Source organism: Hyperolius riggenbachi, chromosome 3 (assembly GCF_040937935.1).
Source record: "Hyperolius riggenbachi isolate aHypRig1 chromosome 3, aHypRig1.pri, whole genome shotgun sequence".
NCBI classification, from domain to species: Eukaryota; Metazoa; Chordata; class Amphibia; order Anura; family Hyperoliidae; genus Hyperolius; species Hyperolius riggenbachi.
The window spans coordinates 42248895-42270022 of NC_090648.1; the positions used below are offsets into that span (position 1 = coordinate 42248895).

Consider the following 21128-nt stretch of genomic DNA (forward strand, 5'->3'; position numbering starts at 1 on the left):
AACTTTCAGCCAAGCATTTCCACAATTAACATCTGCCTTTTAGGGTCACTTAGCCAGACTGTGGGCTGAACTATGCAGATTACTTCTACTTTTAGGGAGACTCAAGCCAGTATGAACATGAGGCGAGGGCACATCTTCTTACTGTCCTACCAATCCCATTATACCTTATGCCTCACACTGGCACCTGCCAGTCACAGACAGGAGGTTTACAACTTGAAAATCAGGTATGACTGAAGCACTTTTTGGCACTTGTCCTTCTACAGACAAACTATTTTCTTCGTGCAGCCAGACAAGCACTGTTTATTTTCTCCGCTAAGGCTGCAGAGGTGAATTTTCTATTTGTGGGTTGCAGGTCTGAACCCCAAATGGCCCATACTTTGTGAGAAAGAATGATGCTGCAGACAAGCATTGTGTAAATGTACACAATCTGTGTCCCAATAGTCATCGGGCAAAGGGCATACACACTTATCCATGCACAACCACATGGACGTCAAGGACAGGCGAGTTGGATGGTGGGTATGATACTAGTTTGTAAAAGTGCACCATCGACAAGGATGGGATTTGAACCCATGCGTGCAGAGCACAATGGATTAGCAGTCCATCGCCTTAACCACTCGGCCACCTCGTCTCAATAAAACATGACATCTAACGCTATCATTTTTTCAGCTCTGGTCAAAGCCCTGTGCGCAAAACACGGCTCATCTTTTCAGGATAGCAAAGTGCACTTTTTGGACAGAAAAGAAGAAGGCGCACCTTTTGTTCACACAAGAAAAATCATTTGCAAGAGGCCTGATAGAGGATACCTTAATCATCCCACTGGAGCACACCTACCTAAACAAGGGCCTTCTACACCATGCCATCAACACGCCAAACTGTATTTTTCATCTTTGCTTACATCTTTTGGAATCGTTGCAAACTTTCAGCCAAGCATTCCCACAATTAACATCTGCCTTTTAGGGTCACTTAGCTAGACTGTGGGCTGAACTATGCAGATTACTTCTACTTTTAGGGAGACTCAAGCCAGTATGAACATGAGGCGAGGGCACATCTTCTTACTGTCCTACCAATCCCATTATACCTTATGCCTCACACTGGCACCTGCCAGTCACAGACAGGAGGTTTACAACTTGAAAATCAGGTATGACTGAAGCACTTTTTGGAACTTGTCCTTCTACAGACAAACTATTTTCTTCGTGCAGCCAGACAAGCACTGTTTATTTTCTCCGCTAAGGCTGCAGAGGTGAATTTTCTATTTGTGGGTTGCAGGTCTGAACCCCAAATGGCCCATACTTTGTAAAAAAGAATGATGCTGCAGACAAGCATTGTGTAAATGTACACAATCTGTGTCCCAATAGTCATCGGGCAAAGGGCATACACACTTATCCATGCACAACCACATGGACGTCAAGGACAGGCGAGTTGGATGGTGGGTATGATACTAGTTTGTAAAAGTGCACCATCGACGAGGATGGGATTTGAACCCATGCATGCAGAGCACAATGGATTAGCAGTCCATCGCCTTAACCACTCAGCCACCTCATCTCAATAAAAAACGACATCTAACGCTATCATTTTTTCAGCTCTGGTCAAAGCCCTGTGCGGAAAACACGGCTCATCTTTTCAGGATAGCAAAGTGCACTTTTTGGACAGAAAAGAAGAACGCGCACCTTTTGCTCACACAAGAAAAATCATTTGCAAGAGGCCTGACAGAGGACACCTTAATCATCCCACTGGAGCACACCTACCTAAACAAGGGCCTTCTACACCATGCCATCAACACGCCATGCTGTATTTTTCATCTTTGCTTACATCTTTTGGAATCATTGCAAACTTTCAGCCAAGCATTTCCACAATTAACATCTGCCTTTTAGGGTCACTTAGCCAGACTGTGGGCTGAACTATGCAGATTACTTCTACTTTTAGGGAGACTCAAGCCAGTATGAACATGAGGCGAGGGCACATCTTCTTACTGTCCTACCAATCCCATTATACCTTATGCCTCACACTGGCACCTGCCAGTCACAGACAGGAGGTTTACAACTTGAAAATCAGGTATGACTGAAGCACTTTTTGGCACTTGTCCTTCTACAGACAAACTATTTTCTTCGTGCAGCCAGACAAGCACTGTTTATTTTCTCCGCTAAGGCTGCAGAGGTGAATTTTCTATTTGTGGGTTGCAGGTCTGAACCCCAAATGGCCCATACTTTGTGAGAAAGAATGATGCTGCAGACAAGCATTGTGTAAATGTACACAATCTGTGTCCCAATAGTCATCGGGCAAAGGGCATACACACTTATCCATGCACAACCACATGGACGTCAAGGACAGGCGAGTTGGATGGTGGGTATGATACTAGTTTGTAAAAGTGCACCATCGACAAGGATGGGATTTGAACCCATGCGTGCAGAGCACAATGGATTAGCAGTCCATCGCCTTAACCACTCGGCCACCTCGTCTCAATAAAACATGACATCTAACGCTATCATTTTTTCAGCTCTGGTCAAAGCCCTGTGCGCAAAACACGGCTCATCTTTTCAGGATAGCAAAGTGCACTTTTTGGACAGAAAAGAAGAAGGTGCACCTTTTGTTCACACAAGAAAAATCATTTGCAAGAGGCCTGACAGAGGATACCTTAATCATCCCACTGGAGCACACGTACCTAAACAAGAGCCTTCTACACCATGCCATCAACACGCCAAACTGTATTTTTCATCTTTGCTTACATCTTTTGGAATCGTTGCAAACTTTCAGCCAAGCATTTCCACAATTAACATCTGCCTTTTAGGGTCACTTAGCTAGACTGTGGGCTGAACTATGCAGATTACTTCTACTTTTAGGGAGACTCAAGCCAGTATGAACATGAGGCGAGGGCACATCTTCTTACTGTCCTACCAATCCCATTATACCTTATGCCTCACACTGGCACCTGCCAGTCACAGACAGGAGGTTTACAACTTGAAAATCAGGTATGACTGAAGCACTTTTTGGCACTTGTCCTTCTACAGACAAACTATTCTCTTCGTGCAGCCAGACAAGCACTGTTTATTTTCTCCGCTAAGGCTGCAGAGGTGAATTTTCTATTTGTGGGTTGCAGGTCTGAACCCCAAATGGCCCATACTTTGTGAGAAAGAATGATGCTGCAGACAAGCATTGTGTAAATGTACACAATCTGTGTCCCAATAGTCATCGGGCAAAGGGCATACACACTTATCCATGCACAACCACATGGACGTCAAGGACAGGCGAGTTGGATGGTGGGTATGATACTAGTTTGTAAAAGTGCACCATCGACGAGGATGGGGTTTGAACCCATGCATGCAGAGCACAATGGATTAGCAGTCCATCGCCTTAACCACTCGGCCACCTCGTCTAAAAAAAAAAAATGATATCTAACGCTATCATTTTTTCAGCTCTGGTCAAAGCCCTGTGCGCAAAACACGGCTCATCTTTTCAGGATAGCAAAGTGCACTTTTTGGACAGAAAAGAAGAACGCGCACCTTTTGCTCACACAAGAAAAATCATTTTCAAGAGGCCTGACAGAGGACACCTTAATCATCCCACTGGAGCACACCTACCTAAACAAGGGCCTTCTACACCATGCCATCAACACGCCATTCTGTATTTTTCATCTTTGCTTACATCTTTTGGAATCATTGCAAACTTTCAGCCAAGCATTTCCACAATTAACATCTGCCTTTTAGGGTCACTTAGCTAGACTGTGGGCTGAACTATGCAGATTACTTCTACTTTTAGGGAGACTCAAGCCAGTATGAACATGAGGCGAGGGCACATCTTCTTACTGTCCTACCAATCCCATTATACCTTATGCCTCACACTGGCACCTGCCAGTCACAGACAGGAGGTTTACAACTTGAAAATCAGGTATGACTGAAGCACTTTTTGGAACTTGTCCTTCTACAGACAAACTATTTTCTTCGTGCAGCCAGACAAGCACTGTTTATTTTCTCCGCTAAGGCTGCAGAGGTGAATTTTCTATTTGTGGGTTGCAGGTCTGAACCCCAAATGGCCCATACTTTGTAAAAAAGAATGATGCTGCAGACAAGCATTGTGTAAATGTACACAATCTGTGTCCCAATAGTCATCGGGCAAAGGGCATACACACTTATCCATGCACAACCACATGGACGTCAAGGACAGGCGAGTTGGATGGTGGGTATGATACTAGTTTGTAAAAGTGCACCATCGACGAGGATGGGATTTGAACCCATGCATGCAGAGCACAATGGATTAGCAGTCCATCACCTTAACCACTCAGCCACCTCATCTCAATAAAAAACGACATCTAACGCTATCATTTTTTCAGCTCTGGTCAAAGCCCTGTGCGGAAAACACGGCTCATCTTTTCAGGATAGCAAAGTGCACTTTTTGGACAGAAAAGAAGAACGCGCACCTTTTGCTCACACAAGAAAAATCATTTGCAAGAGGCCTGACAGAGGACACCTTAATCATCCCACTGGAGCACACCTACCTAAACAAGGGCCTTCTACACCATGCCATCAACACGCCATGCTGTATTTTTCATCTTTGCTTACATCTTTTGGAATCATTGCAAACTTTCAGCCAAGCATTTCCACAATTAACATCTGCCTTTTAGGGTCACTTAGCCAGACTGTGGGCTGAACTATGCAGATTACTTCTACTTTTAGGGAGACTCAAGCCAGTATGAACATGAGGCGAGGGCACATCTTCTTACTGTCCTACCAATCCCATTATACCTTATGCCTCACACTGGCACCTGCCAGTCACAGACAGGAGGTTTACAACTTGAAAATCAGGTATGACTGAAGCACTTTTTGGCACTTGTCCTTCTACAGACAAACTATTTTCTTCGTGCAGCCAGACAAGCACTGTTTATTTTCTCCGCTAAGGCTGCAGAGGTGAATTTTCTATTTGTGGGTTGCAGGTCTGAACCCCAAATGGCCCATACTTTGTGAGAAAGAATGATGCTGCAGACAAGCATTGTGTAAATGTACACAATCTGTGTCCCAATAGTCATCGGGCAAAGGGCATACACACTTATCCATGCACAACCACATGGACGTCAAGGACAGGCGAGTTGGATGGTGGGTATGATACTAGTTTGTAAAAGTGCACCATCGACAAGGATGGGATTTGAACCCATGCGTGCAGAGCACAATGGATTAGCAGTCCATCGCCTTAACCACTCGGCCACCTCGTCTCAATAAAACATGACATCTAACGCTATCATTTTTTCAGCTCTGGTCAAAGCCCTGTGCGCAAAACACGGCTCATCTTTTCAGGATAGCAAAGTGCACTTTTTGGACAGAAAAGAAGAAGGCGCACCTTTTGTTCACACAAGAAAAATCATTTGCAAGAGGCCTGATAGAGGATACCTTAATCATCCCACTGGAGCACACCTACCTAAACAAGGGCCTTCTACACCATGCCATCAACACGCCAAACTGTATTTTTCATCTTTGCTTACATCTTTTGGAATCGTTGCAAACTTTCAGCCAAGCATTCCCACAATTAACATCTGCCTTTTAGGGTCACTTAGCTAGACTGTGGGCTGAACTATGCAGATTACTTCTACTTTTAGGGAGACTCAAGCCAGTATGAACATGAGGCGAGGGCACATCTTCTTACTGTCCTACCAATCCCATTATACCTTATGCCTCACACTGGCACCTGCCAGTCACAGACAGGAGGTTTACAACTTGAAAATCAGGTATGACTGAAGCACTTTTTGGCACTTGTCCTTCTACAGACAAACTATTTTCTTCGTGCAGCCAGACAAGCACTGTTTATTTTCTCCGCTAAGGCTGCAGAGGTGAATTTTCTATTTGTGGGTTGCAGGTCTGAACCCCAAATGGCCCATACTTTGTGAGAAAGAATGATGCTGCAGACAAGCATTGTGTAAATGTACACAATCTGTGTCCCAATAGTCATCGGGCAAAGGGCATACACACTTATCCATGCACAACCACATGGACGTCAAGGACAGGCGAGTTGGATGGTGGGTATGATACTAGTTTGTAAAAGTGCACCATCGACGAGGATGGGATTTGAACCCATGCATGCAGAGCACAATGGATTAGCAGTCCATCGCCTTAACCACTCGGCCACCTCGTCTCAGTAAAACAAGACATCTAACGCTATTATTTTTTCAGCTCTGGTCAAAGCCCTGTGCGTAAAACACGGCTCATCTTTTCAGGATAGCAAAGTGCACTTTTTGGACAGAAAAGAAGAACGCGCACCTTTTGTTCACACAAGAAAAATCATTTGCAAGAGGCCTGACAGAGGACACCTTGATAAAGGTAAACCTATCTACCCCTCAAACCATTTCTTTAAAGACCCCCACTTACATGACCTAATAAATGAAACACGGACTACCATGGCATTGGATTAATTTAGGCCAAAGCAGCCCATCTTTATTTAACCAAATTAACAATAACCCAAAATTGCAAAAACAACACAACCATCATACCCGTAAAATTCCTAACAGAGAGCTGGGGACAGGGGCCCGGAGGTACCCACTGGAACAAATTTTGTTTTCACACTTGAGTGACATGCAGCCTTGTAACCGGCCCACAGCCGCGCATCTCGGCTCGAGGACAGCTGCATGCCCCATAAAATTACTCTCCTCCTGTCGAGGATCTCATCAAACCGGATTTGCCCCGCGACAAATCCAATAACCTACCTCCGGAGCCCCCTTATCCCCCTCCGGCTGCAATGACTAATAAACGTCCCTTAACCCCCCCCCCCCTTTAAACCAAAAACCCCACCTAACCATACAAAACAGGGGAGGGAGGGAGGGAGCTTCTTTCCCTGAGCACTCACGGAAGCTGAATGACCCGCCCCCTTCTCCTTACCCAAGCACCCCTTCTTGCCGCGCGCCTAAACTCCGCCCCCGCCCACCAGATTAACCCAATACTGCCGGGGCAACGGCTACCTTATCATGCCGTGCCCTACGCAGTCGCAAGCTCCGCTCCAGGCTCTCACTTGATAAAGGTAAACCTATCTACCCCTCAAACCATTTCTTTAAAGACCCCCACTTACATGACCTAATAAATGAAACACGGACTACCATGGCATTGGATTAATTTAGGCCAAAGCAGCCCATCTTTATTTAACCAAATTAACAATAACCCAAAATTGCAAAAACAACACAACCATCATACCCGTAAAATTCCTAACAGAGAGCTGGGGACAGGGGCCCGGAGGTACCCACTGGAACAAATTTTGTTTTCACACTTGAGTGACATGCAGCCTTGTAACCGGCCCACAGCCGCGCATCTCGGCTCGAGGACAGCTGCATGCCCCATAAAATTACTCTCCTCCTGTCGAGGATCTCATCAAACCGGATTTGCCCCGCGACAAATCTAATAACCTACCTCCGGAGCCCCCTTATCCCCCTCCACCACGAAAGGGCATGAAACCTTATGCCCTTGAGGCCCCCAACCTCAAAGCTCTCTGAATCCCGTCCTCTAACCCCAAGGCCCAGAGATCCATCCCAATATCTGTGAGGTGTACCCCATCCCTCCTGAGAAACAGCCCAATGTCCTCCTCGAGCTCCACGTGCCTAATGGCCAACCCCCCATTTCTCACAAAATATCTTGCCACCTCCTTGTTAAGCTTTATCCTGGCTTTGTTCACCTTGCGCACGGAGATGGCCAGCCTCCAATATTCACGGGCAACTACGTCCGACCATACTATGACCGTAGCTGGAAAAAGAGCACGTATTCTGAGGAAATCAAATTTGATTTCCTTGATGATTATCCTGGTGGATTTTGAGGCAAGATCATTGCCCCCTAAATGAAGCACCAAAACATCTGGGGCCCTGTCCAATCTGGCCATACTATGCAATTCTGGCAAAAGACTAGGCCACACCATACCTGGAAAGCCCCTCCAATGAATACGTACCTGGGCTCTCGGAAAGCCCAGCTGTCGGCCCTCCGGCTGAACATCCGCTCTCCTTGCGGCCCTACTAACATAGGAGTGCCCCACAATCCACACGATGGCTGGAGCATCTGCAACAAGAAAAAACAAACTAACAACAACTGATACACTCCAAACACCCCTAACCTATACCAAATGGGGCCTAACGTACGACCTGTAACGCATGGAGTCCCACCGACCAATCCTCTTGATGACTTCCTCACCTAAACCCCAACGTGCCGCCTCGGTAGCCGCCCCAATTCTGAACGAGTGGGAGGCAAACTCCTGCTGAGGGAGCCCTAAGGATCCCAAACATTTTCGGAACACCGACACGAATTGGAAACGGGACAAAGGAATCCCATCCTGATGAGATAAAAACACCGGTGCCTGGCCGGGGCGAATCGCCTGGAAATCCATGACCTTGCCATACGGGCACATAGGTCCTCCAATAGGGAATAGTGTAATATCCCGCCCCTTGCCTGACTGGTCCGTTTTAGATCGCTGCAGATGGATCACTACTGAATCGCTGCGCACTGTTACGTGCTGCGCGAGAATGCCTCCCACTCCCAGCTTGCTGCGGCTCACCAACTCACCTATTCTAAATGCCCCGAAAAAGGCCAAAACAAACGCCGTAGAGAATAGGACATTCTCGTAGGGTGACACACACAGGTCCGGCAGCACCCTCAACAAACGTTCAAGCAACTGATACGTAACCGGGCGCCTAGAATCCCATTGTTACCGCCCCTTTTTTATAACCCCTCAACGCCTGCCGGACCCTAAAATCTTTGGTCGCGTCTGGCAGACCCCTGGCCTTAAACCAAAAGGCCATCGCCGCCATTTTCTTTGCTACCGCAGACACTGACACCCCATCCACAAAGTTCCTACCCAAAAAATACAGTAATAAGCACAGTCTGTCGTCGTCTGACTCACAACCCCCAGCTTGACTCATCAAAGCATCCCACGCGTTCCAGACCGCCGTGTATGCTGCCGCTGATGGCTCGGACAACGATCTCCCGATCATTCCAGACACGGCCCGAAGGGAATCTTCCACACCGCGGATGGGCAAGGAACCCCACGTTCTTCCGCCGCGGGAGCCGCCGCCCGGAACCTGTCCCACTGAAAGCGAGAAAGCGCATCAGCAATCACATTGTCAACCCCAGGCACATGAACTGCAAACACGTATGTGTTAAGGCGCAAACACTCTAACACCAACTGCCGTAGCAGACATATGACCGGAGGGGGTGACGCCGAGCAATTATTGATCGCTGAAACCACCCCCATGTTATCGCAATGGATCCTAACTCGCTTGTTCGCCAGCTGCCCTCCCCATATTCGCAACGCCACCACTATGGGGAATAATTCAAGTAACACCAAGTTAGTAGTGAAACCAGCCTCAATCCATGACGCATCCCAGGGGGCCGCACACCATTGCCCCCCCAGGAAAACCCCAAAGCCTTGGGACCCCGACGCGTCGGTAAATAACTCCAAATCGGCATTACTTACCGTATCCTGCATCCAAACCGCCCTGCAGTTGAACTCCTCAAGGAATGTCAGCCAAACCCGGAGATCCGCCCGAAGATCCGCCGTCATCCGAATCCTGTGATGTGGGACCACGACCCCTGCCGTCGCCAATGACAGGCGCCTGCAAAATATACGCCCCATGGGCATGATTCTGCATGCGAAGTTCAGTTTTCCCACCAATGACTGGACCTCCCTCAAAGTCATTTTTTTACTCTGAACTGCCAACGCAATGGCCCCTTTCAAATCATCCACCTTATCTTGCGGTAACCTACATTCCATAGATACCGTATCGATGGTGATGCCCAGGAATTTCAGTACCGTAGCAGGCCCCTCCGTTTTTTCTTCTGCCAGCGGGACCCCCAAACGGTTGCAAACATGCTTCATGGTTGCCAAGGCATATGCGCAGTCCGGCGAATCCGCCGGACCCATAAACAGAAAATCATCCAGATAATGGATGACTGACTGCACGCCCGACACGTCCTTTACCGCCCATTCCAAAAACCCGCTAAACTTCTCAAAAAACGCACACGACACCGAACAACCCATGGGCAAGCATCTATCCACGAAATACTTACCTTTCCAAAAACACCCGAGCAACCGGAAGCTGGACGGGTGAACTGGCAACAGACGAAAAGCCGACTCAATGTCGGTTTTCGCCAAACACGCACCCTGCCCTAACCGTCTTACCCAACTAACTGCTGTGTCAAAAGAGGTATAGACAACCGACGCATCATCACTTGACAGGCCATCATTCACGGAAGCGCCCCGTGGGAAAGACAGATGGTGAATCAAGCGAAATGACCCGGGCTCTTTCTTTGGCACCACCCCGAGGGGGGACACCACCAGACCAACTAAGGGACAGGTCTGAAAGGGGCCCGCTAACCGCCCCGCCTCCACCTCCTTAGCTATCTTCTTGTCCACAACTTCCGGACGCTCGTTTGCGGATTTTAAATTCTTAAACGGAGGGCTGCACTGCAACGAGCAGCTGCTTGGAATAACAAAACCCTCTTCAAAACCCAAACGTAAAAATTCAGCTATTTCTTGATTAGGAAACCTGCTTAGAAACCCCACCATCTCTGCCACCCTCACTGGCGTCATCCCTTTTATGCCCAGTATCTGCATGCTTGCCTCTCTTGAGTTTGTAACATCTTGCGGCCGTGTGCGAGCCCCCGCAATTGGAGCACTCGTGCTTGAACCGGCATGATTGGCCAAAACGACAGGAACCGTCGTTATACTGCCAACACACGCCCTTTCCTTTGGTGGCCAGCTGACCACCTGCAGATGATCCGCTGGCCGTTGCCTGAAAGGATTGAGGACCTCTGGCTGGAATCATGAGACGCATCCAAAGAGTTATATCTTTGTGGTCCCAGCGCACCGCAGGGCGAACTGCTTTCTCTTGCCTAAACTGCTCATCGTAACGCAACCATGCGTTACCCCCATAGGACCGATGAGCCTCCCCTATGGAATCCATGTAACCGAAGAGCGCCGAGCAATGCTCAGGCTGCCTTTCCCCGATCACGCTCGCCAGAATTGAGAACGCCTGGAACCAATTCTGGAAAGTGCGCGGAATCAATCTGTACCGCCGTTCCTCCTCCCTCTTCTTCTCGTCCGGCTTACCTTTATCCAGGTTAAACTTCTCAAGGGGAAGTAATGAAAATATCTCCACATACTCCCCTCTCCATATCCTTTCTTTAACTTCCTGCTTTAGGTGGAAACCCAGGAGACCGTTAAAACACACATATAGCTCTGCAAAAGCCGCGTCTGCTAAACGCACCTGTCCCGCCCCGTCTGAACGTGCCACCTCGCTAGAGGACCCCTCCTGCCGCACCACAGTCTCCGCTTGTACCCCCACTAAACCCATAGCCGCCGGCGGCGCCACCTGAACCACCCCTTGCGCTAGTGGGACCCTGGCTTGAGACGCAACATCTACTTGAGATGCCGGCGGGCTCAGGACACTTGCCGACCCAGCCCCCACACCCCCCGACCCGGGTGCCCAAGCAGACCCCGGTGCCACTACTGCTCCCCCCACAACACTTGAGACTCCTGTACCTCCATCTGGTACCACCTGCCCCTGCCCTGGCTGCAGAGACCCCGCCACCCCAGTGCCTCCTGCTCCCGAAGGGGCTACCCCGCACATACCCAACAACAATGTGGCTAAAGCCTTAACAGCAGCTATATTGGCCTCACCTGGCTGCTCCGGACGCAAGTCCCTGCCAGCCGTCACTCCGGATCCACTGGCGACGACCTCCTCCTCGACCGCTGACTCAGCTTCGGAAGCGGAGCTGCCCCTGGCCGCCTGGCCACTGGGCCGCTGCTCCGGCTGTTGCCTCCTCACTCCTTGCTGGGACCTGGTTTTCTTCTTGGGCACAGCTGCCCGGCCTCCAGACTTGCTCTTCCTGGTGGAGCCGCTACTCCCACTGTGACCCGACCGGGCCGCCGCGCCACACGCGGCGCCCGCAGGGTGGTTGTCCTTCCGCTGGGCCCTTTTTGTCTGCCGCGCTGTGCGGGGGCTGATGGCCTCCTGTCTTCTGGCCGCTGCGTCACTGCTGGCTGCCCCGCCCGACGGCCCTTCTCCTGGTGAGTCCTGACGGCGTTCAGGGTTCCTCTCGGCAACCACCCGCGTCCCATCTGACGCCTTCTTAGCAGGGGGAGGCGGAGGGTCTCGGTTGGGGCTCCCCGCTCGGCGCTGGTCTCTACCTGGAGGCTCAGGGCTGAGCCGGTCCGGTGGGCGGGACGTCCTTCTCTCCTCCACGTGCGGGGTCGGAGCGCTGGTCGCCGCAGCTGCACCTGGCTCCCCAGCCTCCCCCGTCATACTGGCTCCCATCGCCGACAGCTGCAGTTGGACCCAGGCTGGGCCGCGAGATGCAGCCTCCGACCTGATCCGTGCCACTAGCTCCTCTAAGGTGTCCATTCCGGGGTGCGGGCGCTCAGCTTCCAGCTTCTTTCCCTGAGCACTCACGGAAGCTGAATGACCCGCCCCCCTTCTCCTTACCCAAGCACCCCTTCTTGCCGCGCGCCTAAACTCCGCCCCCCGCCCACCAGATTAACCCAATACTGCCGGGGCAACGGCTACCTTATCATGCCGTGCCCTACGCAGTCGCAAGCTCCGCTCCAGGCTCTCACTTAATCATCCCACTGGAGCACACCTACCTAAACAAGGGCCTTCTACACCATGCCATCAACACACCATGCTGTATTTTTCATCTTTGCTTACATCTTTTGGAATCGTTGCAAACTTTCAGCCAAGCATTTCCACAATTAACATCTGCCTTTTAGGGTCACTTAGCTAGACTGTGGGCTGAACTATGCAGATTACTTCTACTTTTAGGGAGACTCAAGCCAGTATGAACATGAGGCGAGGGCACATCTTCTTACTGTCCTACCAATCCCATTATACCTTATGCCTCACACTGGCACCTGCCAGTCACAGACAGGAGGTTTACAACTTGAAAATCAGGTATGACTGAAGCACTTTTTGGCACTTGTCCTTCTACAGACAAACTATTTTCTTCGTGCAGTCAGACAAGCACTGTTTATTTTCTCCGCTAAGGCTGCAGAGGTGAATTTTCTATTTGTGGGTTGCAGGTCTGAACCCCAAATGGCCCATACTTTGTGAGAAAGAATGATGCTGTAGAAAAGCATTGTGTAAATGTACACAATCTGTGTCCCAATAGTCATCGGGCAAAGGGCATACACACTTATCCATGCACAACCACATGGACGTCAAGGACAGGCGAGTTGGATGGTGGGTATGATACTAGTTTGTAAAAGTGCACCATCGACAAGGATGGGATTTGAACCCATGCGTGCAGAGCACAATGGATTAGCAGTCCATCGCCTTAACCACTCGGCCACCTCGTCTCCATAAAACATGACATCTAACGCTATCATTTTTTCAGCTATGGTCAAAGCCCTGTGCGCATGTGCGGAAAACACGGCTCATCTTTTCAGGATAGCAAAGTGCACTTTTTGGACAGAAAAGAAGAACGCGCACCTTTTGCTCACACAAGAAAAATCATTTTCAAGAGGCCTGACAGAGGACACCTTAATCATCCCACTGGAGCACACCTACCTAAACAAGGGCCTTCTACACCATGCCATCAACACGCCATGCTGTATTTTTCATCTTTGCTTACATCTTTTGGAATCATTGCAAACTTTCAGCCAAGCATTCCCACAATTAACATCTGCCTTTTAGGGTCACTTAGCTAGACTGTGGGCTGAACTATGCAGATTACTTCTACTTTTAGGGAGACTCAAGCCAGTATGAACATGAGGCGAGGGCACATCTTCTTACTGTCCTACCAATCCCATTATACCTTATGCCTCACACTGGCACCTGCCAGTCACAGACAGGAGGTTTACAACTTGAAAATCAGGTATGACTGAAGCACTTTTTGGCACTTGTCCTTCTACAGACAAACTATTTTCTTCGTGCAGCCAGACAAGCACTGTTTATTTTCTCCGCTAAGGCTGCAGAGGTGAATTTTCTATTTGTGGGTTGCAGGTCTGAACCCCAAATGGCCCATACTTTGTGAGAAAGAATGATGCTGCAGACAAGCATTGTGTAAATGTACACAATCTGTGTCCCAATAGCCATCGGGCAAAGGGCATACACACTTATCCATGCACAACCACATGGACGTCAAGGACAGGCGAGTTGGATGGTGGGTATGAAACTATTTTGTAAAAGTGCACCATCGACGAGGATGGGATTTGAACCCATGCATGCAGAGCACAATGGATTAGCAGTCCATCGCCTTAACCACTCGGCCACCTCGTCTCAATAAAACATGACATCTAACGCTATCATTTTTTCAGCTCTGGTCAAAGCCCTGTGCGCAAAACACGGCTCATCTTTTCAGGATAGCAAAGTGCACTTTTTGGACAGAAAAGAAGAAGGCGCACCTTTTGTTCACACAAGAAAAATCATTTGCAAGAGGCCTGACAGAGGACACCTTAATCATCCCACTGGAGCACACCTACCTAAACAAGGGCCTTCTACACCATGCCATCAACACGCCAAACTGTATTTTTCATCTTTGCTTACATCTTTTGGAATCGTTGCAAACTTTCAGCCAAGCATTTCCACAATTAACATCTGCCTTTTAGGGTCACTTAGCTAGACTGTGGGCTGAACTATGCAGATTACTTCTACTTTTAGGGAGATTTAAGCCAGTATGAACATGAGGCGAGAGCACATCTTCTTACTGTCCTACCAATCCCATTATACCTTATGCCTCACACTGGCACCTGCCAGTCACAGACAGGAGGTTTACAACTTGAAAATCAGGTATGACTGAAGCACTTTTTGGCACTTGTCCTTCTACAGACAAACTATTCTCTTCGTGCAGCCAGACAAGCACTGTTTATTTTCTCCGCTAAGGCTGCAGAGGTGAATATTCTATTTGTGGGTTGCAGGTCTGAACCCCAAATGGCCCATACTTTGTGAGAAAGAATGATGCTGCAGACAAGCATTGTGTAAATGTACACAATCTGTGTCCCAATAGTCATCGGGCAAAGGGCATACACACTTATCCATGCACAACCACATGGACGTCAAGGACAGGCGAGTTGGATGGTGGGTATGATACTAGTTTGTAAAAGTGCACCATCGACGAGGATGGGATTTGAACCCATGCATGCAGAGCACAATGGATTAGCAGTCCATCGCCTTAACCACTCGGCCACCTCGCCTCGATAAAATATGACATCTAACGCTATAATTTTTTCAGCTCTGGTCAAAGCCCTGTGCGCAAAACACGGCTCATCTTTTCAGGATAGCAAAGTGCACTTTTTGGACAGAAAAGAAGAACGCGCACCTTTTGCTCACACAAGAAAAATCATTTGCAAGAGGCCTGACAGAGGACACCTTAATCATCCCACTGGAGCACACCTACCTAAACAAGGGCCTTCTACACCATGCCATCAACACGCCATGCTGTATTTTTCATCTTTGCTTACATCTTTTGGAATCCTTGCAAACTTTCAGCCAAGCATTTCCACAATTAACATCTGCCTTTTAGGGTCACTTAGCTAGACTGTGGACTGAACTATGCAGATTACTTCTACTTTTAGGGAGACTCAAGCCAGTATGAACATGAGGCGAGGGCACATCTTCTTACTGTCCTACCAATCCCATTATACCTTATGCCTCACACTGGCACCTGCCAGTCACAGACAGGAGGTTTACAACTTGAAAATTAGGTATGACTGAAGCACTTTTTGGCACTTGTCCTTCTACAGACAAACTATTTTCTTCGTGCAGCCAGACAAGCACTGTTTATTTTCTCCGCTAAGGCTGCAGAGGTGAATTTTCTATTTGTGAGTTGCAGGTCTGAACCCCAAATGGCCCATACTTTGTGAGAAAGAATGATGCTGCAGACAAGCATTGTGTAAATGTACACAATCTGTGTCCCAATAGCCATCGGGCAAAGGGCATACACACTTATCCATGCACAACCACATGGACGTCAAGGACAGGCGAGTTGGATGGTGGGTATGATACTAGTTTGTAAAAGTGCACCATCGACGAGGATGGGATTTGAACCCATGCATGCAGAGCACAATGGATTAGCAGTCCATCGCCTTAACCACTCGGCCACCTCGTCTCAATAAAACATGACATCTAACGCTATCATTTTTTCAGCTCTGGTCAAAGCCCTGTGCGCAAAACACGGCTCATCTTTTCAGGATAGCAAAGTGCACTTTTTGGACAGAAAAGAAGAAGGCGCACCTTTTGTTCACACAAGAAAAATCATTTGCAAGAGGCCTGACAGAGGACACCTTAATCATCCCACTGGAGCACACCTACCTAAACAAGGGCCTTCTACACCATGCCATCAACACGCCAAACTGTATTTTTCATCTTTGCTTACATCTTTTGGAATCGTTGCAAACTTTCAGCCAAGCATTTCCACAATTAACATCTGCCTTTTAGGGTCACTTAGCTAGACTGTGGGCTGAACTATGCAGATTACTTCTACTTTTAGGGAGATTTAAGCCAGTATGAACATGAGGCGAGGGCACATCTTCTTACTGTCCTACCAATCCCATTATACCTTATGCCTCACACTGGCACCTGCCAGTCACAGACAGGAGGTTTACAACTTGAAAATCAGGTATGACTGAAGCACTTTTTGGCACTTGTCCTTCTACAGACAAACTATTTTCTTCGTGCAGCCAGACAAGCACTGTTTATTTTCTCCGCTAAGGCTGCAGAGGTGAATTTTCTATTTGTGGGTTGCAGGTCTGAACCCCAAATAGCCCATACTTTGTGAGAAAGAATGATGCTGCAGACAAGCATTTTGTAAATGTACACAATCTGTGTCCCAATAGTCATCGGGCAAAGGGCATACACACTTATCCATGCACAACCACATGGACGTCAAGGACAGGCGAGTTGGATGGTGGGTATGATACTAGTTTGTAAAAGTGCACCATCGACGAGGATGGGATTTGAACCCATGCGTGCAGAGCACAATGGATTAGCAGTCCATCGCCTTAACCACTCGGCCACCTCAGCTCAAAAAAACATGATATCTAACGCTATCATTTTTTCAGCTCTGGTCAAAGCCCTGTGCGCAAAACACGGCTCATCTTTTCAGGATAGCAAAGTGCACTTTTTGGACAGAAAAGAAGAACGCGCACCTTTTGCTCACACAAGAAAAATCATTTTCAAGAGGCCTGACAGAGGACACCTTAATCATCCCACTGGAGCACACCTACCTAAACAAGGGCCTTCTACACCATGCCATCAACACGCCATGCTGTATTTTTCATCTTTGCTTACATCTTTTGGAATCATTGCAAACTTTCAGCCAAGCATTTCCACAATTAACATCTGCCTTTTAGGGTCACTTAGCTAGACTGTGGGCTGAACTATGCAGATTACTTCTACTTTTAGGGAGACTCAAGCCAGTATGAACATGAGGCGAGGGCACATCTTCTTACTGTCCTACCAATCCCATTATACCTTATGCCTCACACTGGCACCTGCCAGTCACAGACAGGAGGTTTACAACTTGAAAATCAGGTATGACTGAAGCACTTTTTGGCACTTGTCCTTCTACAGACAAACTATTTTCTTCGTGCAGTCAGACAAGCACTGTTTATTTTCTCCGCTAAGGCTGCAGAGGTGAATTTTCTATTTGTGGGTTGCAGGTCTGAACCCCAAATAGCCCATACTTTGTGAGAAAGAATGATGCTGTAGACAAGCATTGTGTAAATGTACACAATCTGTGTCCCAATAGTCATCGGGCAAAGGGCATACACACTTATCCATGCACAACCACATGGACGTCAAGGACAGGCGAGTTGGATGGTGGGTATGATACTAGTTTGTAAAAGTGCACAATCGACAAGGATGGGATTTGAACCCATGCGTGCAGAGCACAATGGATTAGCAGTCCATCGCCTTAACCACTCGGCCACCTCGTCTCCATAAAACATGACATCTAACGCTATCATTTTTTCAGCTCTGGTCAAAGCCCTGTGCGCAAAACACGGCTCATCTTTTCAGGATAGCAAAGTGCACTTTTTGGACAGAAAAGAAGAACGCGCACCTTTTGTTCACACAAGAAAAATCATTTGCAAGAGGCCTGACAGAGGACACCTTAATCATCCCACTGGAGCACACCTACCTAAACAAGGGCCTTCTACACCATGCCATCAACACACCATGCTGTATTTTTCATCTTTGCTTACATCTTTTGGATTCGTTGCAAACTTTCAGCCAAGCATTTCCACAATTAACATCTGCCTTTTAGGGTCACTTAGCTAGACTGTGGGCTGAACTATGCAGATTACTTCTACTTTTAGGGAGACTCAAGCCAGTATGAACATGAGGCGAGGGCACATCTTCTTACTGTCCTACCAATCCCATTATACCTTATGCCTCACACTGGCACCTGCCATTCACAGACAGGAGGTTTACAACTTGAAAATTAGGTATGACTGAAGCACTTTTTGGCACTTGTCCTTCTACAGACAAACTATTTTCTTCGTGCAGTCAGACAAGCACTGTTTATTTTCTCCGCTAAGGCTGCAGAGGTGAATTTTCTATTTGTGGGTTGCAGGTCTGAACCCCAAATAGCCCATACTTTGTGAGAAAGAATGATGCTGTAGACAAGCATTGTGTAAATGTACACAATCTGTGTCCCAATAGTCATCGGGCAAAGGGCATACACACTTATCCATGCACAACCACATGGACGTCAAGGACAGGCGAGTTGGATGGTGGGTATGATACTAGTTTGTAAAAGTGCACCATCGACGAGGATGGGATTTGAACCCATGCGTGCAGAGCACAATGGATTAGCAGTCCATCGCCTTAACCACTCAGCCACCTCATCTCCATAAAATATGACATCTAACGCTATCATTTTCTCAGCTATGGTCAAAGCCCTGTGCGCATGTGCGGAAAACACGGCTCATCTTTTCAGGATAGCAAAGTGCACTTTTTGGACAGAAAAGAAGAACGCACACCTTTTGTTCACACAAGAAAAATCATTTGTAAGAGGCCTGACAGAGGACACCTTAATCATCCCACTGGAGCACACCTACCTAAACAAGGGCCTTCTACACCATACCATCAACACGCCATGCTGTATTTTTCATCTTTGCTTACATCTTTTGGAATCGTTGCAAACTTTCAGCCAAGCATTTCCACAATTAACATCTGCCTTTTAGGGTCACTTAGCTAGACTGTGGGCTGAACTATGCAGATTACTTCTACTTTTAGGGAGACTCAAGCCAGTATGAACATGAGGCGAGGGCACATCTTCTTACTGTCCTACCAATCCCATTATACCTTATGCCTCACACTGGCACCTGCCAGTCACAGACAGGAGGTTTACAACTTGAAAATCAGGTATGACTGAAGCACTTTTTGGCACTTGTCCTTCTACAGACAAACTATTTTCTTCGTGCAGCCAGACAAGCACTGTTTATTTTCTCCGCTAAGGCTGCAGAGGTGAATTTTCTATTTGTGGGTTGCAGGTCTGAACCCCAAATAGCCCATACTTTGTGAGAAAGAATGATGCTGTAGACAAGCATTGTGTAAATGTACACAATCTGTGTCCCAATAGTCATCGGGCAAAGGGCATACACACTTATCCATGCACAACCACATGGACGTCAGGGACAGGCGAGTTGGATGGTCGGTATGATACTAGTTTGTAAAAGTGCACCATCGACGAGGATGGGATTTGAACCCATGCGTGCAGAGCACAATGGATTAGCAGTCCATCGCCTTAACCACTCAGCCACCTTGTCTCAATAAAAAATGACATCTAACGCTATCATTTTTTCAGCTCTGGTCAAAGCCCTGTGCGCAAAACACGGCTCATCTTTTCAGGATAGCAAAGTGCACTTTTTGGACAGAAAAGAAGAACGCGCACCTTTTGTTCACACAAGAAAAATCATTTGCAAGAGGCCTAACAGAGGACACCTTAATCATCCCACTGGAGCACACCTACCTAAACAAGTGCCTTCTACACCATACCATCAACACACCATGCTGTATTTTTCATCTTTGCTTACATCTTTTGGAATCGTTGCAAACTTTCAGCCAAGCATTTCCACAATTAACATCTGCCTTTTAGGGTCACTTAGCTAGACTGTGGGCTGAACTATGCAGATTACTTCTACTTTTAGGGAGACTCAAGCCAGTATGAACATGAGGCGAGGGCACATCTTCTTACTGTCCTACCAATCCCATTATACCTTATGCCTCACACTGGCACCTGCCAGTCACAGACAGGAGGTTTACAACTTGAAAATCAGGTATGACTGAAGCACTTTTTGGCACTTGTCCTTCTACAGACAAACTATTTTCTTCGTGCAGTCAGACAAGCACTGTTTATTTTCTCCGCTAAGGCTGCAGAGGTGAATTTTCTATTTGTGGGTTGCAGGTCTGAACCCCGAATTGCCCATACTTTGTGAGAAAGAATGATGCTGTAGACAAGCATTGTGTAAATGTACACAATCTGTGTCCCAATAGTCATCGGGCAAAGGGCATACACACTTATCCATGCACAACCACATGGACGTCAAGGACAGGCGAGTTGGATGGTGGGTATGATACTAGTTTGTAAAAGTGCACCATCGACGAGGATGGGATTTGAACCCATGCGTGCAGAGCACAATGGATTAGCAGTCCATCGCCTTAACCACTCAGCCACCCCGTCTCCATAAAATATGACATCTAACGCTATCATTTTCTCAGCTATGGTCAAAGCCCTGTGCGCATGTGCGGAAAACACGGCTCATCTTTTCAGGATAGCAAAGTGCACTTTTTGGACAGAAAAGAAGAACACGCACCTTTTGTTCACACAAGAAAAATCATTTGTAAGAGGCCTGACAGAGGACACCTTAATCATCCCACTGGAGCACACCTACCTAAACAAGGGCCTTCTACACCATACCATCAACACGCCATGCTGTATTTTTCATCTTTGCTTACATCTTTTGGAATCGTTGCAAACTTTCAGCCAAGCATTTCCACAATTAACATCTGCCTTTTAGGGTCACTTAGCTTGACTGTGGGCTGAACTATGCAGATTACTTCTACTTTTAGGGAGACTCAAGCCAGTATGAACATGAGGCGAGGGCACATCTTCTTACTGTCCTACCATTCCCATTATACCTTATGCCTCACACTGGCACCTGCCAGTCACAGACAGGAG

At 47.7% G+C, this 21128-nt stretch overlaps 16 non-coding genes across 16 annotated transcripts; all 16 read right to left on the reverse strand.

The window, feature by feature from the left end:
* Nucleotides 1-546: 546 nt before the first annotated feature.
* Nucleotides 547-628, reverse strand: TRNAS-GCU (transfer RNA serine (anticodon GCU)). The gene has a single exon. It is a non-coding gene; the product is annotated as a tRNA-Ser (tRNA).
* An 832-nt stretch (nucleotides 629-1460) lies between these two features.
* Nucleotides 1461-1542, reverse strand: TRNAS-GCU (transfer RNA serine (anticodon GCU)). The gene has a single exon. It is a non-coding gene; the product is annotated as a tRNA-Ser (tRNA).
* An 832-nt stretch (nucleotides 1543-2374) lies between these two features.
* On the reverse strand, nucleotides 2375-2456 carry TRNAS-GCU (transfer RNA serine (anticodon GCU)). The gene has a single exon. It is a non-coding gene; the product is annotated as a tRNA-Ser (tRNA).
* Nucleotides 2457-3288: 832 nt separating this feature from the next.
* Nucleotides 3289-3370, reverse strand: TRNAS-GCU (transfer RNA serine (anticodon GCU)). Its single transcript has one exon. It is a non-coding gene; the product is annotated as a tRNA-Ser (tRNA).
* An 834-nt stretch (nucleotides 3371-4204) lies between these two features.
* TRNAS-GCU (transfer RNA serine (anticodon GCU)) lies at nucleotides 4205-4286 on the reverse strand. The gene has a single exon. It is a non-coding gene; the product is annotated as a tRNA-Ser (tRNA).
* An 832-nt stretch (nucleotides 4287-5118) lies between these two features.
* Nucleotides 5119-5200, reverse strand: TRNAS-GCU (transfer RNA serine (anticodon GCU)). The gene has a single exon. It is a non-coding gene; the product is annotated as a tRNA-Ser (tRNA).
* An 832-nt stretch (nucleotides 5201-6032) lies between these two features.
* On the reverse strand, nucleotides 6033-6114 carry TRNAS-GCU (transfer RNA serine (anticodon GCU)). The gene has a single exon. It is a non-coding gene; the product is annotated as a tRNA-Ser (tRNA).
* Nucleotides 6115-13220: 7106 nt separating this feature from the next.
* On the reverse strand, nucleotides 13221-13302 carry TRNAS-GCU (transfer RNA serine (anticodon GCU)). Its single transcript has one exon. It is a non-coding gene; the product is annotated as a tRNA-Ser (tRNA).
* Nucleotides 13303-14142: 840 nt separating this feature from the next.
* TRNAS-GCU (transfer RNA serine (anticodon GCU)) lies at nucleotides 14143-14224 on the reverse strand. Its single transcript has one exon. It is a non-coding gene; the product is annotated as a tRNA-Ser (tRNA).
* An 832-nt stretch (nucleotides 14225-15056) lies between these two features.
* Nucleotides 15057-15138, reverse strand: TRNAS-GCU (transfer RNA serine (anticodon GCU)). The gene has a single exon. It is a non-coding gene; the product is annotated as a tRNA-Ser (tRNA).
* An 832-nt stretch (nucleotides 15139-15970) lies between these two features.
* On the reverse strand, nucleotides 15971-16052 carry TRNAS-GCU (transfer RNA serine (anticodon GCU)). Its single transcript has one exon. It is a non-coding gene; the product is annotated as a tRNA-Ser (tRNA).
* An 832-nt stretch (nucleotides 16053-16884) lies between these two features.
* On the reverse strand, nucleotides 16885-16966 carry TRNAS-GCU (transfer RNA serine (anticodon GCU)). The gene has a single exon. It is a non-coding gene; the product is annotated as a tRNA-Ser (tRNA).
* An 832-nt stretch (nucleotides 16967-17798) lies between these two features.
* Nucleotides 17799-17880, reverse strand: TRNAS-GCU (transfer RNA serine (anticodon GCU)). The gene has a single exon. It is a non-coding gene; the product is annotated as a tRNA-Ser (tRNA).
* An 832-nt stretch (nucleotides 17881-18712) lies between these two features.
* TRNAS-GCU (transfer RNA serine (anticodon GCU)) lies at nucleotides 18713-18794 on the reverse strand. The gene has a single exon. It is a non-coding gene; the product is annotated as a tRNA-Ser (tRNA).
* Nucleotides 18795-19634: 840 nt separating this feature from the next.
* TRNAS-GCU (transfer RNA serine (anticodon GCU)) lies at nucleotides 19635-19716 on the reverse strand. The gene has a single exon. It is a non-coding gene; the product is annotated as a tRNA-Ser (tRNA).
* An 832-nt stretch (nucleotides 19717-20548) lies between these two features.
* Nucleotides 20549-20630, reverse strand: TRNAS-GCU (transfer RNA serine (anticodon GCU)). Its single transcript has one exon. It is a non-coding gene; the product is annotated as a tRNA-Ser (tRNA).
* Between the last annotated feature and the right edge of the window lie 498 nt (nucleotides 20631-21128).